Source organism: Theropithecus gelada, chromosome 17 (genome assembly GCF_003255815.1).
Source record: "Theropithecus gelada isolate Dixy chromosome 17, Tgel_1.0, whole genome shotgun sequence".
Classification (NCBI taxonomy): Eukaryota; Metazoa; Chordata; class Mammalia; order Primates; family Cercopithecidae; genus Theropithecus; species Theropithecus gelada.
This window is the reverse complement of record NC_037685.1, coordinates 5,699,015-5,719,948: the sequence shown is the minus strand read 5'-3', so window position 1 is coordinate 5,719,948 and position 20,934 is coordinate 5,699,015. Positions and strand designations below refer to the sequence as shown.

General features: G+C 35.1%; 1 protein-coding gene and 1 long non-coding RNA gene across 5 annotated transcripts in view; one reads left to right on the top strand and one right to left on the bottom strand.

Moving 5' to 3' along the window:
- Positions 1–20,934, top strand: part of PCDH9 (protocadherin 9) — a 945,282-nt gene that overhangs the window by 225,946 nt on the left and 698,402 nt on the right. The gene's annotated exons all lie outside the window — the stretch shown is intronic.
- Positions 221–11,384, bottom strand: LOC112610987. The gene is made up of 3 exons (XR_003116521.1): positions 11,169–11,384; positions 5,954–6,013; positions 221–372 (listed from the first exon to the last, which is right to left on the bottom strand). It is a non-coding gene; the product is annotated as an uncharacterized LOC112610987 (long non-coding RNA).

Below are 20,934 nucleotides of genomic sequence, written 5' to 3'. Positions count from 1 at the left end.
AGTAATAAATATTTTTCTTAATAATTACTCTGCTTTCTATGTTTTAACAATTAATGGTGTGGCTTTACATAAAACCAAACATTTTAAGTCTTTTAAATTTTTCACCCCAAGGAAAATCTGAAGATAAAGGCATTCCACAAGAGAATCTAACTAGCTTACTTGTAATATAACTAGTGTGGCTGTAACTCTTTCTGAAAACAAGGAGCACATTTCTTGGCATTATTTCACATAATAAATATTTATTTAACAAATGACTCAGTACAGCAGAAACCTACATTTTTAGACAGGAACTGTGAGGAACCATCAATAAGCTGAAAATCTTCCTGAGCAAGACTAAATTCTTACAAGTTTTCAGCCGTGTAGTTATCTGTACTGGTAGAAATTAAAACAAGGCAAGTAAGAAGTAAAAGCTAAAGAAGCCTAATAGAGCCAATATATCCAAGTTTGGGAGTGACAAAGATGGCCTCCTCAAGGTTCTGCTCTTAAGTAGGGTACCTGGGATTCACTGTTACCTCGGGGGACTCTGCCGTCCTCTCTGCCCCACTAAGCATACACAGCCCCGTCTGTTCCTGTTGTTTCTTAGCTCCCATGTTGTCCTCTCTCTAGCTTTCAGTCACAGCCAAACAACACTGGTCCTAATTAAACCAAGGGGATTGACATTCTCTCCTAGGTACTTAGAATGCTGTACCAAGAGCATTCTCAGACCATGCCAGCCAGGGAACAAGCCGGTACTTTTCCCTTATTGGGATTTCTCTCTACCCTTGTTTTGTAAGTAGTGAGAAAGTAACAAACTAAAACTTGGGATTCCCTGCAGCATGGCATAGCTCCCTATTATTGCCCCTTTACAACTGGTGACATCATTTTCGAGGACATAATTCTTAAAACTTTCAAGACACAATTTTTAAGTGTTGAATTCAGTTTTAAAATTAGTTTGCTGTTTTATATTAAATACTAATGTTGTCAATAGAAGCACAGTAACTATTTGAATCTTAAACATCAAATCTCCGCTTTTATTTATGTAAGTTGTTATAAAATTAAGCTTATGGGCTCTCTAGTTGGAAAATAAACATTTGAATCAGACACACTTATTTGTGTGTTGAATTTATTACCTACGTCACTTTGGCAAGATAGTTTGGCTTTCTAAGTATTGGTTTAATCTTTTATGAAATGTGAGTAGTTGTAATTGCTATTCCTCATCTACCATTTCGTAAATAAATACTTATAAATCTGATAGACCCAAGTAAGTATTTGATACATGCAAGTCAAAAAATACCAATAAATATTTTCCATAAATGACTTTAGCACTTTGAAAGGATCAGGAAATATTTTAAAACAGAAGAAAATATTTTGGTATTTGTTTCTTAGCTTTACACTATTTTAAAGTACTGTGAATATAATCACTTGGTCATGAATTAATCTGGAAATCCCCTTTTTGGCATGGATAGAAGTTAAGAATGGTATTAGTTTCTTGCTGCACAAAGAAATATTGATTCTATTATTTGTGAAATGTATTTTCCCGGAAACATGAATAGGAATGATGTCAAGTTACCTATTCCTTTAACAATTAAATATATTTAACTGTATAAAAATTTATTCCTTAAACAGTTAAATATATTTAGTTTATCAGTATGAAACCTAATATTTAGTTTAAAAGTTCAGAGACTGTAGAACCTTGAAGTATACTCCTTAGAACTATAATTGAGTTTGCTCCTCTTCGCCTCTTTAAGGGATCTTCCTTTTCTACTGTCATCTATTATCAGTATTTCTATTTGCTGCTGACTGAAACCTGTACCTCGACTTTGCCTGACATTTCAGACCGAATTAATTGAATTTAGAGATTAAATGACATTTTAACCGGGCCTTGAAGCAGAAGTATGTGTTTGTGAGACTGAGTACAAATGAATAAAATATACAATCTGAGCACAGGCAGAGAGGTAGGCAAGAACCCAATCTGCTTGGGAAGCAAGATGTTCTAAAGGATTGGCTAGGGAAATAACTATTATTACAGCATGGACAGAAAGCTGATTTTGATGGCAAAGGACTCCAGGCACTTCAAAGGAGTTGGTGGTTTATCTTGGATTACATTTATAGTTAACAGTTGACTCAAGCAACAATTGACTTGTTGCTCTTTAATTTTTTTTAATTGAGCCTTAATAATATTGTCACAGTTGGTGGATTCTTGGTCTCACTGACTTCAAAAATGAAGACTTGGACCCTCACGGTATTACAGCTCTTAAAAATGGTGTGTCCAGAGTTTGTTCCTTCAGACATTCAGATGGGTCTGGAGCGTCTCCCTTCTGGTGGGTTAGCGGTCTCCCTGACAGGAGTGTAGCTGCAGACCTCTGAGAAGAGCGTTAAGCTCTTAAAAGCAGCGTGTCTGCATTTGTTCTTTCTTCCCGGTCGGTTCGTGGTCTCACTGGCTTCAGCAGTGAAGCTGCAAACCTTCCCGGTCAGTGTTACAGCTTTTATAAGCAGTGTGGACCCAAAATGTGAGCACTGCCAAAATTTATTGTAAAGACTGAAACAGTACCACTTCCACATAACACAATGGAAATGCAGCACGTTACTGCTGGCTAGGTGGGGCAGTCTGCTTTTATTCCTTTATCTGGCCCCACCCACATCCTGCTGATTGGTCCATTTCACAGAAAGCTGATTGGTCTATTTTACAGAGAGCTGATTGGTGCGTTTTACAGAGAGCTGATTGGTCTGCTTTACAGAGAGTTGATTGGTGTATTTACGATCCCTTAGCTAGACATAAAAGTTTTCCAAGTCCCCACTAGACTCAGGAGCCCAGGTGGTTTCACCCAGTGCATACTACACCGGGGTCATGGTCAGAGCTGCCTGCTAGTACTGCTCCGTGCCCCCATACTCCTCAGCCCAAGCAGTGGGGAGGCTCGGCGGAGAGAGAGCCCACCGTGGGGAGGGGCGGGAGGGAGGGGTTGGGGTTGGGGCATGGCCAGGCTGCAGGTCCGGAGCCCTGTTCTGCGGGGAGGCAGCTGAGGCCCTGTGAGAACTCTGGTGCAGCACAGGTGGGCCAGCACTGCTGGGGGACCTGGCATACCCGCCACAGCTGCTGGCCCTGGTGCTGATCCCCTCGCTGCCCTGGGCCAGGGGCACCCGCTGTCTGCTCTGAGTGCGGTGCCCACCAGAACTCACGCTGGACTGTGAGCGCCGTGGCAGCCCCAGTTTCTGCCCACGCCTCTCCCTCCACACCACCCCGCAAGCAGAGGGAGCCAGTTCCGGCCTCGGCCAGCCCAGAGAGGAGCTCCCACAGTGCCATGAAGGACTGAAGGACTCCTCAAGTGCCGCCAGAGTGGACACGGAGGTTGAGGAGGCACTGAGAGTGAGGGCTGCTAGCACATTATCACCTTTCAATATGACATTTTGTGACTCTTTCATTGTGTAGAGACTGCATGGGGAGCAGTAGAAAGAATGAATTGAACAACAAGGAATAAAGGAAAGAAGAATAATTAGAATTTAATTACAACAGTCTGAGTGGAAGATTGATGGGAAACTAAACTGATAATTGAGTGTAAGGGCTGGTTATAAGAGATATTGCAGAGACCACTGGCAGGAATGTGTGAGTGGAAGTGGACCTGGCTAACTATGAGGAAGAGGGAGAAGTCAACCATGCTTGAATTATGTTGTCTTTTATTTTGGCAACTGCTGAGATTAAAACTTGGTTTCTTTCACCAACTAAGTAAAAAGGGGAAAAGGAAGTTTAAGGAAGTAGGGGAGATGTATAGGTTTAATTTGGCAATATATTGATCTGAATGACATATATATACACACACACACGTTGGAGTCACAATAGGCAGTAGGATTGTGAGAGTACAGAACTCAGAAGAGTGAGCAGAGCTATAGATAGATATTTTAAAACTACTAGTTATTGGCATGTGTGGTAGTTGAAGAACCATTTATGGAGTTTCGCAAAAAACAACTCTATTGGTTGACACATTGCTGTTAATTTTCTTCAATTCCAAGAACTCCTTAAACCAACAATCTCCAGATTATCATCTCCTTGCTATTCCTGCCCTCTTCTAAGCTCCTTTATTTGTCCCTCGGGCCCTGGCACATTCTCTTCTCACTTGACACTATTGCCACTCTCTAAACTGGATTAATCATTATTTACCCCGAAGGCCCAAATGGGTGTCCAACTTAGGTAATTTTTCATATAAAAATTTCTCATATCACTTTGCACACTCATTGTATAATATCAACAATCACAGTCTGCACCTATATGTCTTTATGATTGCATTGTGAGTGCTATGAGAATTAAACAAACACAAACTGACAGGTTTCATCCTCACTCTATTCTAGTGTTGCATGTAACCGGGCCCAGAATTTTTATTTTTTCTTTCTTTTCATCCTGATATGGTTTGGTAGTTTTGTTCCCTCTAAATCTCATGTTGAAATATGGCCTCCAGGCCAGGAGCGATGGCTGACACCTGTAATCCCAGCTCTTTGGGAGACCAAGGCAGGTGGATCATGATATCAAAAGATCAAGACCAGCCTGACCAACATGGTGAAACCCTGTCTCTACTAAAAATACAAAAATTAGCTAAGCATAGGTGACATCTGCCTGTAGTCCCAGCTACTTGGGAGGCTGAGGCAGGAGAATTGCTTGAAGCCAGGAGGTGGAGGTTGCAGTGAGCTGAGATTGCACCACTGCACTCCAGCCTGGGCAACAGAGTGAGACTCTGTCTCAAAACAAACAAACAAACAGAAAGAAACATGCCCTCCAGTGTTGGTGGTGAGCCTAATGGGAGGTGTCTGAGTCTTAGGAGCGCATCCCTCATGAATGGCTTGGTGCTGTCCTCCTGGTAATGACTTCTCCCTCTCTGAATTCACACAGGATTTGGTTGCTTAAAAGAGCCTGGCACCTTATCCCTCCCTTTCTTGCTCCTGCTCTTGCCATGTGATATGCTGGCTTCCCATCACCTTCTGCTATAATTGTAAGTTTCCTGAGGCCCTCACCAGAAGTAGATGCCAGACCATGCTGCTTGTCCAGTCTGTAGAACCATGAGCCAGATAAACCTCTTTTCGTTATGAATTACCCAGCCTCAGGTATTCCTTTATAGCAATGCGAATGAATGAACACACTTCCTAGATAAAAGATTCAGTGAATGAATGGATAAGTTTATTTTGGATAGAGCCCAGTTTTCAAGTTCCAATATAATAATCCTACCTTAAGTCTGTGTTATCTCTTGAAAGGAATATTTAGGAGTGTAATAATCACCTCCCACATTTCCAGTGTCTTTCATATCTAATCAAACTTAACCACTACTTCAAAGCACAATGCTATTCCTGTCAACTTTTTCTCTGTTCTTTTCTTCCTTGATGCTGAACACTTAGTTTTCAATTCTATACTGAATTTTCTATAAAATCCTTTAACTTTCCATTTGGAATAAGGTCTTGACCTAACTCGTTAGCTTTTCCTTTCATGATTCTGCAAGAAACCAGACACTTGCTAGCCAAATAGGACTACTCACATTTGGTCACATTCATTCGGGGATTTCATAATACTATCAGTTTATTTGTACATTTATTCAGTAAACATTTCTGTGTGCTTACTCTATATCAGTTTGGTACTAGGCTCTGAGCATAAACATAAACTTAATTTATAATGTTGATGCTATTTCCTTTCTTAAAACACTCTCACACTAGCAATGCTTATTCAAATTCTTCACATATCAAGTTACTTATTCCTTTAACAGTTAAATTTATTTAGTTTAAAAGTTGAAAGAATGTAGTAGTATCTTTTTTCAAATATCTCTTTCTCAGTGAGGCCCATCTCACCCACCCTAATTAAAACTATAATCACTTATTCCCAGCATGAAGAACTCAGAATCCCAACTATCCTGTGCTTTCTCTCTTTTTTTAACACTAATGTTCTGATATGTCATATAACATATTTATTACTGTGTATTGAATATTATTTGCCTATACTCACTAGAATACAAGCTTCACAAGATCAGAGAGTGGTAACTATTCACCAATGTACTCCAACTACCTCAAAAAATAGTAACATTCAGTAAAATGTCCTGCTGGTAAGATACTCTCTTAATGAAACCTCCTCTGAGAACCCAAGCTTCAGTTTACATAGCACTTTCCTTGTGTCTCTCAGGTAAGACAGAACATTTTCCTTTATTGTATTTTCCCATTAAATACAAAGCTCTGCAAGACTAGACAGTGTTGTTCACATATTTGTATCTTCCGGAGAGTTTAGCCCATCAGCCCAGTTAATTGCAAATAATTATTGAAAAAAAAAATAAATGAAGTGAATACGCTAACACATAATATACAGTGAAAATAATTTGTATCATTTTTCAAATATTGTGACCCAGTTGGGTCTAAGTAAATTATTGTTTTCTTCATTTAGGTTCTTTTAATTTGAATTTAGTATATCAGAGGATTTTTAGACAGCAGTAATGCAGATGATATGTTCTCTCTGAACTGTTTGAGTATATTTGATATACATAATTTTTCAATCATTTTATAGAGTGAGATTGAGCTTTGCCTGAAAGAAGAAAAACTCAAGAAGCAGTAGTCTTTGCTACAGGAAGACACACTGTAACAGATGTTCTTTTCTTTTTTTATAGTCACAGAAAACCATCTTAACTTTGTGAAAGTAAAGGGTAGAACTGACACAAACATGGAACAATTCTAACTTCCTAACGCAACCTCAAAACTTAGGGTTTGAAAATTGGTTACAGTTCTTCCTTTCTGTTTCTTAGGGTTTTGTTGTTGTTACTTGTTGTTTTTTTTCCCCTTAGTGGTGGACACTTTTATGTACCAGCACTCAAGCAGAGTCTCTGACTGCAGGTGCATTTACCATTTGGGGACCGTGCTGCCCTTGTTTTGTTAGCCTCAGCATTTTCAAAAACCTCACTTTGCCCCTGGTGCTTGTGAATATATCACTGTCCACCTCTTTTGCCTTTTGTATTTACCGTGTCTTACGCTTCAGCGTTTCCGATGCCCTTGAGAAGCCATAACCATGCTTTACATTTGAAAGAGTGCCAGCTCATTTAATCAGGCTGAGTTTGAGAGGCATGGATGAATTTATTCTATCTAACATTTAATAAAAAATAATTTAAAAATGTGACTTATGCCATGACATGCTTAACATTACCCTTCCGGGTTTAAATTTGAGAGTTGTCAGCACCCTCCGTGGTCTGGAAACTGACATGTTATCAATCAAGTGCGTGGGTGACAAGGCTGCTGATGTCCTCCCAAGGCTCTTGTTTAATAATTAATTTTTCATTGCAGGCATGTTCAGTAAATGGATTACAAAACTTAAGCCCGTTTAAAAGGTTTCAGAAATTCATTATTAGTTTTAAAAGATGAATGCACAAATTAACTATCCATGATAGATGAGGCATACCAAATATAGCCAGGTCCTATGTGGTTTTGGCTTATATTTATATATAGCATTGAGTAGGGTAAAAAGTCAGTATAGTTTTATAGACAATGTCACTGAATCACCGAGGAAGTGATTCTTTTCAAAGGAGACTCAAAAAAGGAGATCTGATGACAAAATTGTGCTTTGAACATTTTCATCTTTTCTGTTGCTTCCAGAAGTCCCCAACCATCTAGTCTCTGGGCAGGCTCAGCGCTATTTCTGGAGTCAGTACCTTAGCTTGTTTTTTCCACAGAATAATATTCTGATTTAGAATGAAAGAATTCTTATCAGTTATCACATCTTAATTTCCTTAATTAAACGTCAGTGTCAGTTTTTAAGCTGTTATCTTTCAGCTCCAAACCCACCAGCTTTGTGATTCCCGGTCTAGTCTCAGCACTCTGCATATCCGCTTTGCCATCTGGCTTCTTACTAAGTTTGGCCAGTAGGGCACGCTAGAGGGAGACCGAATGGCTGGGGAGAGGGGAGCTACTGCGTCCGGCTTGCAAGCCATTCCTTTCAGGGTTGCCGCAGCAATGGCACTTCCTCCTGGCAGCAGCCATTTTCTGGTTGCAGTGTCAGTTTCTTGGTTTCTTTTTTGCATTCCTGGAATTAGTCTCATCACTGCCCCTTGGAGTTACCAAGAGTCGCCAGTCAGTTTCCTCTCTGTAGAAGGCTGAGTCCTAATTCCATAGGGCTCTCTGCCAGACTTTTAGTTTCTGATAACCCCGAATCCTTTCCTTTTGTTTCCTAAGCTATACAGGTATTCTAGTTTTTATCGCAATTTTTCATTGCTAGGCTACATCAGTGTCCTTTTACTTTCTTTACTTTTCTCACTTTTTATTTGTACCCTTACTCCTCCATCAATTAACAATTCCCCATGTTAAATTCTCTCTGTTTAAACAACTAACGTGCTCTCTATATTCCCAACTAGATCTCGGCTGATGCAAATGCCATACACAATCAATCAGTCAGTCAATTAGCAAATCCAATTTCTCTCTAGCTACTAAAGGGACTTAATATAATTGAATGATTATGGAATTCTGATCCCATTTATCTCAAGTTATTGAAACTATTTTACATATCTTATTATAAAATACATAATTTCAAAAAAAAAAGATTTTCTAAATCAGGATTCCTACCAGATTATTTCACAGCTTATTCACTCATTGATTGCTTTGCTCCCACCCTTGTTAGCTTTTGTGTGCCTGTCCTGCATTTTAAACCAAGGTGTGAGGAGGATGAAGTAAATAGTAAATAGTAAGATAGTGGCCAAAACTTTGAATCTTTTTCTCTATTTATCATCCTTGTGCAAATTGGTAGGAAGGTCCACTAATTCAGCCTCCCCACTCCCTGTTCCTTCGAAGTAAATGAGAAGCCTCAGGTAAAAAGCAGAGAAGCTACCCAAGTTCTTTTCATTTATTTTATCATCATACTAATAATTTTGCTTTCTGAAATGATTACTCTTACAAGCAGCAAATATTTTTTAGGAAGTTAGAATTATTGATGTCACGTTTTCATATTCAGTATCCCAAGTAAGCATAAGGTAAATTCAGGAAAATAAATACAACCATTTTCTTGGTTAATTATTTTTAAATTTAATGTGTTCATTTGTTCTTTTAAATATATATTTCATAAATGGTGAGTATGTATTCCATGACATAAAAACTAAGTGTTTCTGTGTAATCACTCAAATGATAACTAGTATTAGCAATACTTCTGTTTCATCAGACGAATCATTTCATGAAGATTGCAAATTATTTGCTGTCCCCTCTAGAGTTCATTTCATGGGAAATTTAAACTTTATTGTCTTAACTTTAATGTTAAACATTTCCTTCATTTATGCTATGGCCAGACATGTTTTCTTCTTTGCTGCTATTTTACATTTCAGATGTAGTCTATTCAGGATCATTTTTTTTTTAAGGAGGATCTTTTTTTTTTTTTTTTTAGGAGTCAGAGCTTAAAGTGATGAAACACTTTCATTCTTTATCTCTGAATTACATGCTAATAAAGACAACTGATAGACAATAATATGATATACTCTGGCCCTAGAAGATCCTTAATGAGGAAATTCTGTGGCCTGTTTTCTCTTCTGTGCTATTTTTTGTCTTCTAAGGCAGGCATTTTTATCAGTTCAGTTTGTTGGTGTGACTAGTTCAAACTTGTTCAGAGTTTTATATCTGAAATAAGTAATCAATTAGCCTATATATATATATATATATATTTTTTTTTTTTTTTTCTTTTTTTACCAACCATTATAATTATCTAAGAATGTCAGGGAATTGTGAAGTGGAAACAAATTAAAAAGAGCTCCAATATTAAAAGAGCTCCTCTTCCAACAGAAGTGTGTTGACATATATTAAAGAATAAATGAAGTAATATCACAAAAGAGGAGCAGGAGTTAAAGAGAAGACCATTGTTTAGATGGAGTCAGGCTGGTGCACTGCCAAGGAAAGCAAACAGGTTTTCTGAAGACTTGGTACGAATTTCAAATTGCATCATTCTGCTGGAGTGGGTGGTTTCACCAGTATGTTAGATCCATAGCCGGTTCTTGACAGAGTGGCAGTACCTTTCCTCCACTGTACTCTCACCGCTAGCATAGATGTAAAACACAGTAAGTACTCAGAAAATATTTGAAGAGTGCATCTATCAGTAGAGATGATCGAAACATTTGTTTTTCTAAGGGAATATTTTCTGCCTTTCTTCTGCCAGAATCCTCTGGTTATAATCTTCTCACTGCTAGGTCAACAGTCAGAAAACATTATGTAGAGGTTACTGGTCATTATCCTAATATATTTATCAAAAAATCTGGACTATATGAAACTGCCTTTCATTGCAACATTAGACAAAACACCGTTTATCAAATACAAACTTAAAACTACCACCAAATTGGAAGAATATGATCTTAAATTAAAAAATATATATACTTAAACATGATAATCTATCTTTATCTACCTTCCTAAATATTAATGCATGAGACTTCTCTTAATATCTTGAATATGTACTATGATTTTTATATTACCTCTTTTTCTTGTTTCCATTTATATTTATGCTAGTGAAATTTATTAGTATCTTTCATTGAAACACTATTATTTTCCCTGGAGGAAAATATTTTATTTCCTTTATGAAAAGCATGCTTTACTTCTGAAATACAGAATTCATTTTGCTTCGGGTTCTGTTTGCTTGTTTTCACATCAACTTCATTCTAAATTTTCATTCAAAATTATTTTTCAGGCTTGAGTTCAGGTGAAAATGTTAATGGAATTAAAAAGTAATCAAATGAAATTGCAATGTATAAGTCAAATTTGAAGAAAACTGAATTAATAAAGGATTCTGTATATAAAGAAATCAAAATTATGCTTTCAAAATCATGTAACTGGAGAAAGTAATTTTATTTTGAGGTCTCTCATGATTCTTTAATATGTATTTTTTCTTATTTTGTAACCTTTTGGTAACATATGTAGGAGACAGTTAATTTTGGTAAGGCTATATAATTCATATATTCTTGGTCTTGACATACATGATCAATTACTTTATAATGTCTACTAGCCTTGCTCTTGTCCACTGGACAATGGAAAAAAAATGTGTCTCATCTACTCTTCTCTATTTATAGTTTTTAGATAGTATTGGATTGATCTAACAAAATTGAGCTTACACTTGCTGATGTCTTGGAGCTCCCTCTTAATTCTGTTATATATAGAGATAAGTTATGGACTGTTGACAGATTCAGGACACTGTCTCACAGAAAAATAACAAGAAAATATATTACCAACTCTGGTCCAGATGAGATGTATAACTGGCAAGCTGGAGTCAAGGAGGTCCTTTAAAGAAAAAACCCTAATATTAAAAATATATTCAGATGAGCCTTCTGGAAAAGAAAATTAACATTAAACAATAACAAGGAAACCAAACTTGATGGAGAGATAATGCTCAGGTCCTATTTTCATGGATATTTTATGTAGTAAGCATATTGTTGACTAGACAAACTTATGTGTTATAAACAACATGGAACATTTTTGTCAAAAATTTGGATAAGTAGGAGCTGGAAGATGGAAATATATTGATTATCTGCTGCATGATGATTACATCAAATTAAGTAAACATAAATCTTAGTATTACTAGAAATTCTGTGTGGCAACATCTACTTTACCCTCTTCAGAGATGTGAATCTGTGAAGTGAGAAATTGCTATCAATTTTGTTTGTCACTGAATTTTATATATATGTATATTTATGTATATGCTTATATATGTGTATATATGTATATATTTTATATATTATATGTCTTTTATATATAAAAAGAAATATATATATTCTGTATATATGAGTATATACAATAACATGATTTAATGATTTATTTTATATATAAAAAAGGATCTGTTATATTAAGCAAATGTAAGAACCTAACCTATATGTATATGTATATGTAGGTTCTTATATTTGCTTAATATATTCTTTTAGAATATGAAAAATGCTATATTATTTTGAGAGAAAGAAAGAGAGAGAGATGATTAACTGCATTAACAATTACTGTCACTCAAGTTTTCACCAATCCAGGCATAGCTAATGCTTGGAGTTTGTTGCTTGTGATTGTTTAAAATATTCCAAGTTGTAGAACTTTATTTTGTTTACCACTCAAGATATAAAGACATACAAGATGGTTATTTAGGCTTCATCCAGTTTAGCCTTTAGATTAATGGGGTCATTCACTGGACTATTATTAAAATTTGCTAAGGCTTTAAAAATTTTGCAGATAATTACAGAAAAACAAAACAAACCCAAAACACTTTTTCTTGCATCTTAAATATCTTTATTAGTTACAAAAAGTTAATGATACATTTATTATACTGCTATGGCCTGAAAATTTTATTACCTGTCTTTGAAATGCGCTATTACAGAGTGCTTATTTGTTTCTTCTAAGAAAATGGCCTAGGCATTTAGCAGAATAGTAATTCTTAATTGTTCTACAGTGCAGGTAAAAATGCTGTTAATCTGAGGAAATACCCCTTTTTGTTGAATTTTTTGTTCCCGTTTTGCTAATACCTCACTCTGTTCTTTAATATTCTCTGAGAGTCTGAGGAAGTGGCTGCTATACCAAGTGCCTATTCAATTAGACATTCTGTCACATAAAGTGAGAATGTAAATTTTAACAATAATTTAGATATCTAAAATAATTCACAAGTACACAGGATCGTTAGTTCATTATTCATGAATAAAGTGATTTAGAGCTGAAGCTGAGATGAGAGTCTTCCTGGTAAAGAGGTTGAGTGAAAAAAAGACTTGAGATCATGGAGTAATTTCATAAAGTGCTATTTCTACAATCAAGAAGTGACATTCATTACTTGACAAAATTAGATAAGGAATACATTTTATTCTGTTTCTCAAATAATTGTATTTGTATGAGCATAGGAAGCAAACCATTGGAAAGATAAAATTAAATTTTAATACATTTAATGGCTACAATCTCTGCGTGAAGGAACTTTTCTACTCCTAATAGTGATGTGACTTTCTAACTTCATAAGTTTTGGGATTTTGGTGGGCCAGATGTGGAAAATATTTCTAGCTAATTTAACGAGTGATAATCATAAACTCATCTATAAAATGACTTTTAAAATATTCCACATCGCAGCTGCTCCGCATTATATGAATTGAAATCACAATGAATTCATGATTTGTAACATATATAATATTTATTCCAATACTTATTCACCATGATTGGGAATGGAGTGTAAATCTTTAATGGAGTGTAAATCTTTAATTCCTGCCCCCAAAATCCCTCCTCTAAGACTCCATTAAGACTCACCTCTAAGACTCACCCTCCTCTAAGACTCTGTTAGTTCCAGTTGTCGCTTAATGCATATGTTGTGCTCCAAACAAGTCTGCTGCGTGTGAATATCTCTAACATGAATATCTCTAATATGAAATTTCTAGCATATGAAAGAAATTACATCTCTTTCATGTGTTAGCAACTTTGCACATCGTCTGATTGTCTTCATTGGCTTTCCACAGTCTTCTGTAATTGCAATCAGTAATAACGCCCTGGATAAAGAGCAGCAAGACCTCTTAGTTTCACATCACCATTGCACTAACTATGAATTCTGAAGCTGTGAGCAAGTCATCTAATTGTTCTAGACGTCCATTTCTTCATCAGTAAAAATAAATAAGAATATATGACTGTCCCTATTGCATCAAACTCTGAAATTCCAATTTCCACTAATTATTTCCTCATTCTTTCATTTGCATGCTTTCCAGGTTCTTTCATTTACATTCCATCTGGGAAACACTATGCGTGTCCACTTTCTAAACCATTTAAGCAGTCACAACCTTATATGGCAACACTCTCCAATGATGAAAACTCAATAAATATCCCAAAGTCTGTGCCATCCTTTCTGCTATGGAATGTAACACCTTGTCCAACTTCTCTTAGAATGTAAAATTCACAAACATGCTATTTTGTGCTTAGTGAGGATAAATAGCATTAAGGAGCTGTTGTTTTCATTTTCCTCAGAGTTTTGAGAGTAGAAAAGGAAGGGAAACTGGCAAACATGCCAAAAGCGATATTTTATTATGTAAACATCAGACTACGTGTTAAAAGATTACCTGTAAAATACAAGATTTAGTTTTCATATTGCAATCCTAACCAAATTTCTATGGCCTCAATTAACTAAGAAACATTTCCCAGTCAACTTTCATTTCTTAGGAAGCAAAGATTTTACTTGGGTTTTACAAATAAAAGTTCCCAAGGTGCAAGTATCACTTGAACCCAGGAGTTTCGGAACAGCCTGAGCAATATAGTCAGACCCTGTCTCTACAATAAGTAAACAAATGTTGGCTGACCATAGCACCACACACTTTAGTCCCATCTACTAGGGAAGCTGAGGCAGGAGGGTCACTTGAGCCCAAGAGCTTATTGAGCCCAATAAGCTATAATTCTAGCACTGCACTCCAGCCTGGGAAACAGACCAAGACCCTGTCTCAAAAAATAAAAACAAAAACTAAACTAAATTATTAAAATTTCCACTTAAAATATTATTTTGAACAGTTATTTATGGTGTCAAGGAGCACATTCTGAATCCATTTGTCATTTTCAAATAAGACATCTGTATGAAGTTAAGAGCCATTTCCCTTGCTTCAAACCGTGAGAATACTGCCCATCCTTTTCATCTGGTAATTATTATTTAAAAGAAAATTACAAAAATTTGAAATATCTTTTCTAATCATGAAGCTGTACCATAGAGTCTACCTAACAATGACTTAGTTGATTTAAAAAAATGAGGTGCTTATCAGCTCTCTTTTTTCATTTTATAAATTTATTAGTATAATACATATTACATAAGTTGTTGAATGTGGCAATTCACTCAGAAAGTGCAAAACAAGGTCAAACTGGAATGCAGATGAGGTCATAAACTTTTTAAATAGTCAATAAAGCAATTAATGTATCAACAGCATGTGTTATTAAGCAGTAATGTGATGATGCCACTGATCACACCAGGGTCCTCTTTGTGTTTATAAACAAGCAGGGAAGCTGAGCTCTATAGATGTTTCACATGTATGCTGAAGAAAAATAACAGCATTTATTTAGCCTTGAAATTGTTAAAATAACTCTATTTTGAATGCTTCCAAGAAGCTCAAAATATACATATTACAAAGCATACATTGAATAAATAAAATGGAAACATCTAAAATATAAATCAGAGCCATTTTTATTTACTTTTAAATTATAAAAACATACACATTCATTGTAGTAAATTTAAGTAAAACTAACATTTGAAAATTAAAAATCAAATATCTGCCCTCTCAAATGCCATTTTTGTAAGTAGTCTCAACAGTTTAGTTTGAATTATTTCCTCAATATTTCTATCTGGGATATACGTAATATATCATAAACATCATCTGGAATGTGTATGATATATGCCTATCTATTATATATGCATAGATATTATAATAATGGAATCACACTATATTCTGCATGTTTATTTTTTTCCATTTTACTCAGTCGTGTGTTTGTTTTCATGTTTAAACATTTTAAAAATTATTGAAAATGAAACAAATCATCTTGTGTTGCAGTATATAGGTTAATATACAGTGGGATTGAAAATATTTTGCTACCTATTTTTAAACATCTCAAATCATCATGGTTTCAGTACCCTAAAATCTATTGGAAAATTACTACTGAAAATCTGCTATAGAAATATTAATAAGATGTTTAGTTAATTTATATTCCTAAATAAAATGAGTAGCTATATCTATGTAATTCTTCTTCTCTTCAGTTGTGCAAATGGACTATCTAGTATTTGGACTTTGCTTATTTCTAATACCACAGTTTAAAGGTAACTTCAGGTTATACTGAATTCCATATCCCAGTGAAAAACAGATTATTCAGTTGTGTTTGCTTTGTCATGATCATTAATTCATAAGGGTGCCAAGAAGATGCAGGACATGCTTCAGTTTCTATTTTGGTTGATGTGATGAAGAGACTTTATGATATGGTTTGAGTCTGTCCCCACCCAAATCTCATCTTGAGTTGTAGTTCTCATTATCCCCAAGTGTCATGAGAGGGACATGGTGGGAGGTGATTGAATCATGAAGCCAGTTACTCCCATGCTGTTCTCATGATAGTGAGTAAAATCTCATGAGAGCCGATGGTTTTATAAGGGTCTTTTCTCCCTTTGATCAGCACTTTTCCTTATTGCTGCCATGTGAAGAAGGACATGTTTGCTTCCCCTTCCACCACAAGTGTAAGTTTCCTGAGGCCGCCCCAGCCATGCAGAACTATGAGTCAATTAAACCTTTTTTAAAATTAATTACCCAGTCTCTGGCAGTTCTTTACAGTAGTGTGAGAACAGACTAATACACCTCACTACTAAATATAGACAATATATTCATTGATAAAGTTTTATGTCATATTCATGGCTAAGAGAATGGATATAATGACTATTGATTCATGCCTAAGATGGACTGTCATTTTCTGCACATTTTTTCTCCAGATTGTATAAAGAGAGTGCCGCATTGCATTGAAATTGAAGAGCATAATCCATCCCAAATCCAACATGCAAGCACACACATACACAACTAAACATTTATTTTACTAATTTACATGCTTTTGTAATTGACAGAAGATTCCTTATCGTTAGTCAGTCACCCTGCAGTTATTATTACAGAGATTGAACAGTACAGCAACTGGGCATCATTCATTGAATAAGTAAATTTTATACCAGTCATGCAAATGAGCGATGCTGATGCCTGGCAGAAACCAAAAGACAATTGTAGCCCATAAACTTTGATACAGTCCATAGTTGAAGAAAAAGACAATTCCAAACTTGTTACCATCTGAAAATTCAAATAACCTTTAAGAGAAAAAAAGAATGTGCGTAACCATTTAACTGTATATACAATGTACTATACTAGGAATAGTTACTTATTCATGGGTCAAATTATGGAAACAATTTAAATATGTAACGTAATCATAACTGCTTAAGTTTGAATACATTTTAAATTGATATTTTAATAATAATGTAGCTTATAGGCTACACATGGCCAAAGGTACTTTCCGATTCATTCAACAAAGATAGGATTTATTGCCAGGGATTTATCTTGGCACTGTAGTAAAGAAGACAGAAAGAATATATATTCTTGTCAAGGTTGAGTAAGTAAATACATAAAGGAATTTTATCTTGCAATAGGAACCATGGAAAAGATAAATACTGAGGAATAATAGTATAGACTATAACAGACAATGATGGCTAGACTAACTAATGAGGTACAATTTAATGAAAGGATGAGAGCTGAACTGTGTTCCAAATGATGCAGGCAAGCAATAATTAGTAGGAGGAGTTTATTAGGCAGATATAACAGCAAGTGCAAGTAACCTAAGGCAAGGACTCTCATGGATTTTGGAAGAATTGGGAGACAGCCAATGCAATGGGAACAGGGAGATTGAGATGGAAGGTCCACATATATAAACAAAGTTTTAAAATTGCCCTTAGAAAACCGTATGGGAAATTATTAAAAACCCAGTTATCCCTAAAAACAGAAAGAAAATATACACATCTTCTCCTTCATAAATGTTTTTGTAAATTATTTTGCTAAAAGAGAAAGTGATAGTCAAAGTCATTTAATGGAATCATGTTGACAGTAAATTTAAATTATAGTTAAATTATTCCTTTTGCAATTTCTCATATGTAGATAGATTTTCTTTCTGTTATTTACTTTCTTGGGACTAACCAATGTGTAAGATTCCATTTTAGCATTAGAGTCTTAAAAAAATTCTTTGCATTCATCAGATCCAAATATTTCCCTCTACTCTTTTAAAAATGAGGAAGCCAAAGACCAGATGGTTCCAGTGATTTGTCCTAGGTCAAAACAAGCTATACCAAGAAAGGTTCTAGAAGTAACATCATCAGAGCACTCAGACAGTATGTGTTTTTCTATTGCAACACATGCAAATCTGTTATGGAAACACTCAGGAGGTGGAAAAATGAAGTTGGTTTGGAAATGTAGATTATAGCTATCTTAAAAGCATCTGACAATTTTCATCAGTACATAAATGTCTGATTTAAGTAATTGTTAAAGAAACCCTAGTAGATGGCAAATGTTATTCCAGCCATTTTTAAAGAAATACATGGTGAGCAATTTCCTGTTTTGTGTTACAGTAAGTGGAATCTGACATAGTAAAGAGGTTTCCTCCATCCTAGTCTAATATTTGATAAAGTTACAATTTCATTTACATCTGTTTTCATAAAATTCTGAATGTTATAATTTGGTATGAATATTTATATAATATGAATAAAAGATATATAAATTATAGAAGAATGTCTATAATTATGAGCATTTCTTTCTTGTATGTTTAGTTGTTGTTTATTAGAATATAATGCTCAGGATGAGAACTTTTACAAAAAGTAGCTTTTCAATAGAATAAAATATGTTTCATTGGATTATCTCAGTGAAAATAAGGGTGAGTTTGTGACACTGGGGCTTGCCTGAGGGTGGAGGGTGGAAGAAGGAAGAGGAGAAAAAAAAAACAAAAAAACAAAAAAAAAACGACTGGGTACTAGGCTTAGCACCTCGGTCACGAAATAATCAGTATAACAAACCCCTGTGCCATGAGTTTACCTGTATAAGAAACCTACACATGTACCCCTGAACCTAAAATAAAAGTTTTTTTTTTTTTAAGTGAGTTTATGAAGTAAAGTTTTATGATTTCTGTTGCCAGAACACACACATACTTGTCTTTTAATTTGAGAATATTTTTAAAGCCATCTGCAGCATCTCTAGTAATTCTGAGAATGTAATCAGTTCCCAATTACCTTCTCAAAAGGATAAAATAAAGCAGGGAATAATCCAAAGGCTATTTATATTTGGCTAATTATATTTCTGTTTTCTCTTTCTTTTTTTTGTTTCACACTCACTCACTTTTTCATGAACTGGAAATGAAAACTTTTTTTTTTTTTTTTTTTTAGTGACCCAATTCTAATGGATAGTAAAGGGGAACAAAGCATTCTTTCATTGTAAGTGACTAGCAAATTTCATTCTACAAAGTGACTTTTTATTTTGTTTAATTTTTAATTTTTTTATGTGCCAGATGCCTGAACTCATTTATTATTTTTATTCATTTTTATTCTTTAACTTCTATTTTGTTTTAAGTTCTGGGGTACATGTGCAGGATGTGCAGGTTTTTTTAACATAGGTAAACGTGTGCCATGGTGATTTGCTGCACAGATGAACTTACCACGTAAGTATTAAGCTTAGCATCCATTAGCTATTCTTCCTGATGCTCTCCTTCCCCCTTCTCCCTGACAGGCTCCAGTGTGTGTTGTTCCTCACCATGTGTCCATGTATTCTCATCATTCAGTTCCCACTTATAAGTGAGAACATGTGGTGTTTGTTTTTCTGTTCCTGCATTAGTTTGCTGAGGATAATGGCTTCCAGTTCCATCCATGTCTCTGCAAAGGACACGATCTCATTTCTTTTTTGGCTGCATAGTATTCCATGGTATATATATATATATGTGTGTGTTTGTGTGTGTATGTATATATATATATATATATATACACACACCATATTTTATTTATCCAGTCTATAATTGATAGGCATTTGGGTTGATTTCATGTCTTTGCTATTGTGAATAGTGCTGCAGTGAACATATGGGTGCATGTGTCTTTATAATAAAATGATGTATATTCCTTTGGGTATATACCCAGTAATGGGATTGCTGGGTCAAATCATATTTCTGCTTCTAGATTTTTGAGGAATCACCGCACTGTCTTCCACATGGTTGAACTAATTTACATTCCCACCAACAGTGTAAAAGTGTTCCTTTTTCTCCACAACTTTACCAGCATCTGGCTTATCTCTTGACTTTTTAATAATCGGCATTCTGACTGGCATGATTTGATATTTCATGTGATTTGATTTGCATTTCTCTAATGATCATAATGTTAAGCTTTTTAAAAAATGTTTGTTGCCTGCATGAATGTCTTCTTTAGAAAAGTGTCTGCTTATGCAAAGTGACTTTTTAAATATTGATAACTTGTTCTTTTAAAGGTAATGACAACTCTGAGCAGAATCAGTAGCACTTAAGGAAAGAAAATAATAATCTCATAAGAATCAGAAAATACTCCATTAAAAACAATGGGGCATCTTTTCTCCTTCAGTTACTTAAAATGTAATTTTAGTGTAAATATATATGTATGACGAAACAGGTATATGCTACTTTAGCTATATCTCTGTCTGTTGCAGGATTGCATTATTAAAGTCTGACAGGATTGCCATTCATGTTAATCTGCAGTTCTGTGTCAATTTTGAAATTTGCGTATGTGTGAAAACTCACAGAAAGTTACAGAAATATGGTAGATACTTGACTGATAACAACAAAAATCCCACCTCAAAGTGTCCTAAACAAACAAACAAAACACAAAACCTGAAAATATGTAGGTTCACATACTGGAAAGGCCATGACATAGAGGCTTCAGTCATAACTTCATCAGAGATTCTGCTCCATTTCTCTGCCATTTTCTGAGTTCTTCTTTGCTTTGTCTTAAGATGTATCATCTGGCTAGCTTCCTCATAGTAGTGCATGCAAGTGTTACAAAAGTTCTTGAGCTCACATGCTCACATAGCTACCCAGACCATCAAGTCCAAGTCCTAGGCTTCCCTCTAATTGGACCAATTTGTTCATTGACTCACTCTGAAATAATCCCTGATGTCTAAGGAATACCATGTCCAGATCGGCTTAAATTGGGTTATATACCTGTCCTCAGACCAACCATTGTACAAGGAGTATTATTATTGGATTGGTAAAGCATCCAGGGGCCCTCTTTGGAGACAAGGGTGGAGCAGTCTTTTCTAAACTCTGAGAATTTGTGATGTACAAAAATACCAAATTCTACAATGTATCTTGTTAAAAAAAATAAGAAACAAACAGAAGTACATTTATAATAAGAATGAATGTAGGGAATTTTTAAAAATTTTGATTAAAATGTGATATAATTTGCATCATGGATATATACATTATATATTTTAAAATGTTTCAATTACT